Source organism: Papaver somniferum, chromosome 1 (assembly GCF_003573695.1).
Source record: "Papaver somniferum cultivar HN1 chromosome 1, ASM357369v1, whole genome shotgun sequence".
In the NCBI taxonomy this organism is placed as follows: Eukaryota; Viridiplantae; Streptophyta; class Magnoliopsida; order Ranunculales; family Papaveraceae; genus Papaver; species Papaver somniferum.
The window spans coordinates 116,605,912-116,612,001 of record NC_039358.1 but is presented as its reverse complement, the minus strand read 5'-3'; positions in this window follow the sequence as shown (position 1 = coordinate 116,612,001).

Here is a 6,090-nt window from a genome sequence, read left to right as displayed (position 1 = left end):
AATTGAATAACTCTTTAACTAGTTCATTTGAGTCAATTGAACTAGTTATGGTGAAGAAGAACAAGGCTAATATGAAATTCTCATATGGTTAACCTTTTTGGTTACTATGTTGAACCAACATACACGTACACGTTTGGGCATGGTTTTCACAAACCCAATAAACGTCTACCCAAGTGTGTGTGACAAGCTAAGTTTTCGATCTAACGGTTGAGAAATATTAGCTTGAATCTAAATCAGGTTTTCATCTAACGATGAATATGGATTGGTTTGTAACTAAGGCAAAAGCCTGATTTGAAGGCTATATAAAGGAGACATCTAGCATTGTGCAAAATTAATCCCCACATGTCTGTGTGATACTAGTGCGCTCGCTAGAGCTGATTCTCCTTTAACCTTTGGTTTTCTTCTCTAAAACTAGGTTAACGACTTAAAGACTTCATTGGGATTGTGAATCCAGACCGATACTACTTTTATCATAGTTGTGTGATCTGATCTTGCATCTTCTATCGTACGAGTACAATCTTTGATTGACATGAGATCGTGAGAGTTCTCTGATAGGCAAGATAAAGAAGTCACAAACATCTTCGTCTCACCGTTTGTGATTCCTCGAAAAACCGCCTGTGTAGTCAGGAAGGATTGTAGAGAGGTGATTGATTAATCTAGGCTGTTCTTCGGGAATATAAGACCGGATTATCAATTGGTTCCTGTTCACCTTGATTTCATATCTTAAGACGGAACAAAACCTAGGGTTTATCTGTGGGAGACATATTTATCCTTTGATAGACTTTTCTGTGTGAGACATATTTGTTTATTATCAAGTCTGCGATTTTGGATTGCAACAACTCTTGGTTGTGGGTGAGATCAGCTAAGGGAATCAAGTGCTCAGTATCCTGCTGGGATTAGAGGCGTAGGAGTACAACTGTACCTTGGATCGGTGGGAGACTGATTGGGGTTCAACTATAGTCCAGTCCGAAGTTAGCTTGGAGTAGGCTAGTGTCTGTAGCGGCTTAATACAGTGTGTATTCAATCTGGACTAGGTCCCTGGGTTTTTTTGCATTTGCGGTTTCCTCGTTAACAAAACTTCTGGTGTCTGTGTTATTTCTTTTCCGCATTATATTTTATATAATTGAAATAATATAGGTTGTGCGTTCGTGATTATCAATTTGAAATCCAACATTTGGTTGTTGATTGATATTGATTGATCATTGGATATTGGTCTTTGGTACCGTCCAAGTTATTCCTTGTATTTGATAAAGACTTGTTTTTGATTTTAGCTTGAGTAAAAATCAAATCAAGAGAGAGATATTAACTCCTTGAGATACTTTTATCTAGATTGAGTCTGACTGTCTAGTTGATTCTCTAGCAAAGTATTTCGGAGTTAGTCCATACAAATTGCTAAGCGAAATATTGGTCGGTGTTGTTAGACCTCCGCTTTTTTGATTGGTATCAGAGCAGGCAAACATGTTAAATACCTCATCAGTATGTGTTTGTAGCGATCTGACTCTATGGACAGAGGTGCTATCTCTATTAACGTATCACCAGTCTTTGATGGCTCAAACTACTCAGCATGGAAAGTTGCAATGTGTGCTTATCTCAAGCATGTGATTTTCAAACTGGGTATGTATTGTTAACGGCTATAATCCTCCGGCTAATACAAAAGACGATGTATCTATACCAAAGGATGTTGGTAGTTATAGTCCTGAAGAATCTCGTGCTGCAATGCAAAACTCTTTTGGATTAAATGCTATCAGACATGCCGTTACCCCATATATTCAATACTATGTGGCTAGTTGCACTAAGTCTAAAGAAGCCTGGGATATCTTAGGATATTTGAAGACAAGAGATACGTTTCTAAGAAACATGCCATCAATGGAGGGAACAACCTCAACACTCCTTCCATGAATACCTCCTGCGGACAGATGACAATTCGTGATCCAAATTCTGTTCAACCATTTGCATTCAATGCTGTTTCCGAGACAAGTAAATCCTCTAACTTATCTTGGGTTTATGAGTGTTGTTCATCTGGTTATCGGTTCAATAAACCATTGCTAACAGAAAGGATCAATGATTTTATAAAGAGGAGCGTTAGACGTGATAAACATCCCTTGTCAGCTAGTGCTTCTAAAGATTCTATGGAAGATAAATCTCCTTGTGTCGACGTCTTGAATACGTCTGTTGGATGTAATTCTACAACCCTCGCAGCAGAAAACTCCATACACTCAAAATCTATTTCAAAAATTGAGTTTGACACAGAGATTTTCGATTTCTTGAACAAAGAGTTCCTTCAAGAAAATCTTCAATTAAAAGCTTTATTGAAGAAACTGAAATCTTTAATCCAAGTGAAAGATCTTGAGATAGATTGTCTTAACGATCAACTCACCATGACCATCTTTCTAAAGGAAAAAAATATTAATACTCTCAAAGATGATCTCCAACGATTATTTGGAAGTTCTGATAAAATCTCAGCAATGTTATTTGGTCAGAAATCCTTTGGAAACACTAATGGTCTAGGATTTAAGAGCAAGACTGCAGGTATCATCAACTATGTTCCTAAGTGTCATGGGAAAACAAAGGCTGGCAGTTGTGATAAACAGAAGGCACTTCAACAAGACAAAGGATTGTCGGTTTGTTCGTTTTGTGGAAATGCAAACCATGTTCAAAACACGTGTTGGAGGTTCAAGCAGAGGAACAAAAGAATTTCTAAACTACAAGAGAACATGCAAAAGTTGAATCTGGATAATCAAAGGTCGTGCAAAACCAATGCTTCCAGAATCAGAAGAAGGAGGAAACTTGTTTATGCAACAAGCCTTGACAAGCAAGGGGAGCATCTGGCTCACTTTGTCTCTGGTTGAGCTCGGAGACGCATGCATCCTCATTCTTAGCTTGAGAGGATTGAGGATCTGCATCTTGTGGCTCAAGTATGTATCTTTTGTTTGTTTAGAAAATTTCCTGCAAACGATATTGATTTTGGATCCTTAAACTATGGAAGACTGTGTCAAGGATCAGAGTTTGACACTTTTAATCTTCTTCCTTCTTCTCATACGTTTTCATGGCTCCTGTAACTAGAGGCACTTCCAAAAGTAATGCAGTAGAAGCAGTCAACGTATAAAGGAATTATTTCCTCAAGGATGATAAAGAAGAAGTCTACAATCAATAGAAAAAGTTCTTCCTCTAACTGTCTCTTTTCTGGTTGACGTGCTAATAATCATTTTAGAGAAATGATTAAAGACTCTGTGGAAGAAGATTTAGAGGAATTGAACGATCCCATAATCAATGGGTTTTTCAATAATAAGAAGGAGTTTTCTGTAGATGTCCTGAGAAAGATCTACAATGCCTAGTATATCTTCTTTTTGGTTTAGTTGGAAGAATAACTAGTGCTTTGAATAGCGATGATTGCGACTACACATAGCTATCTTGTTTTCATCTTCTTATGTTTATTTTTTAGGTTTTTTGGTCTTTAAATTCTAAAAATATTTGAAGGATGATATTATTGCAGTATTAACCTGTTTTGAAGTATTGCAATATTTTTATGGGATATGTATTATTTACGTCCGTGAACTTGAAGGTCCCATATTGTGTCAAAAATAAAGTCGTTCATAAATTGATATACGTATTGATGAAAGGACAAATGGACTTTTGACAATTACAAAAGTTATGTCTATGCAGTCATGTATTTGATGGAAAATAGGATAAAATCTTTTGTTTGACAAGGATAAAGTCTATTATGTCGTTATGATGGAAAATAGAATAGATCCTTGTATGTTATCCACGGTATTGATCTTCATTGATCCATTTTGTTATGTTTTACCGTGAAGGCTCCATTATGTGTCTTATGTTGAGCACGATACAACTAAGTTTATTTTTCTTATTGGCTTTGTTGGTTGTTCCATAAAATGCTATATGTTGAGCATTATGAACTAAATTAAGCATCTTGGTTGGTTATTTAGTTATTTGCTCCGAAAGTCTTCTTTTGTCGAGCAAATCCTTTGAAAATTAAATTGATTACTTTTATGATTAGTTTGGTTGTTTGTATTCCAATTAGATTAATTATAAGTTCTCTTGTAATTAGTCTAGTTGAGTTTTCATATATTCCAAAAGTTCTTGTGTTGAGTATATGAACGGGTAAACAAATCATGTTCCATTGGTTAATATAGTCGTATATTCCGTAAGGTTTTCCTTATGTTGAGTATGTAAACGATTAAGTTAGTCGTCTCCGTATGATTATGTTAGTCATAGCTCCGTAAGTTTACTTATGTTGAGCACCTTCAATTAAATTGATCACTTTTGTGGTTTGATTTAGTTGCGTATTCCAATTAAATTAATCATGGGTTTTCTTGTGATTAATTTGGTTGAGTTTTGGATTTAGAAAATCATTTTTATTGTTTTTGGTGTCCAATTTAAAAATCCTTCTTTTCTTTCGAAATTAAGGTCGCTCTTGTTGTTCTTTCGCGAATGACATCAAATGGGGGAGAGTTCTTTTGAACTTGTGCTTAATGGTAATATCTTGCGAGTATAATTAAAATAACTGTCTTGATATTTTATATCTCCGATAGGAAAGATAGAAAAGTAATTACAAACAAACTTCGTCTTATCGTTTGTGATTCCACAATATCTTTTTTCGCTGCGTCGATTAAGATTATTGTGAGGTGATTGATAATACTAAGTTGTTCTTCGGGAATATAAGTCTGGTATTATTGATTGGTTCATGTTCACCTTGATTTATCAAAAGACGGAACAAAACGCGTAGGTATATTCGTGGGAGACAGATTTATCTATCATCGTAGACTTTTCTGTGTGATACAGATTTGTTTATTAAAGTATTCGACTTTGGGTCGTAGCAACTCTTAGTTGTGGGTGAGATCAGCTAAGGGAATCAAGTACACAGTATCATGCTGGGATCAGAGGCGTAGGAGCATAACTGTACCTTGGATCAGTGTGAGATTGATTGGGGTTCAACTACAGTCCAGACCAAAGTTAATTTGGAGTAGGCTAGTGTATGTAGCGGCTTAATACAGTGTGTGTTCAATCTGGACTAGGTCTCGGGGTTTTCTGCATTTGCGGTTTCCTCGTTAACAAAATTCTGGTATCTGTGTTATTTCTATTCCGCATTATTATATTTGTTTATATAATTAAAATATCACAGGTTGTGCGTTGTTCAATCAATTAGAATATCCGACCTTTTTGGTTGTTGATTTAAATTGATTGACGCTTGGATATTAGTCTTTGCTACCATCCAAGTTATCTCTCTTTGATAAAGACTCGCAGATTTCTATTTGCTTGAGTAAAGATCAAATCGAGAGATTAAGATATAAACTCTTTGATATACTTTTAATATAGATTGAGTCTGACTGTCTAGTTGATTCTCTAGAAAGTATATTGGAGTTTGTCCATACAGATTTCTAAGCGAAATATTGGGTGTGGTTGTTAGACCCCCGCTTTTTCATATGGACCCAGATTTTCCAATCGAGGTACTAAGCGTGCCTCTACCGTAACCCTATCATGGAACGCTACAAAATATTGCGAAATTTTCTAAGGATTTGGATTTCTTAGTTGGGAGTTTTCATTCATTCATCCAACTAGAAACATAAAACCATCAAAGCAACACAGATGAAAGATTATATTTGATATATCACTGGCTCCAGCCACATGAAACAGAAAACTACTAAATGACAAAGGAGCATCCGTAAGCTACGAAAAAGATGCTCATCTACAAAAGAAATAACATACTGGGAAATCTAGTTATCAGCATTAACATAGGGATCAACGGAGCCTTCGCTAGAATCCTCATTGAAAGATGCTTCAACATCTTTTTCACAAGGCGCTCCCTCATCCTCTCCAGAAGACGCCTCAAGTTCCCTTTCAGAAGACGCTTCAACATCTTCCTTAGCAGCTGTTTCAGTGTTCTCTCCAGGAGTCGCTTCAACATCTTCCTTGAAAGCTGCACCAATATCCACTTCGGAGTCTGCTTCAACGTCTTCTCCAGATGCTGCTCCTATACACTCTTCGGAGGCTGCCCCGACATCTCTTTCAGAAACTGCTCCAACATCCTTTTGAGGATGTTCCATTTCGTCCACGTCAGAGTCAAGAATTATG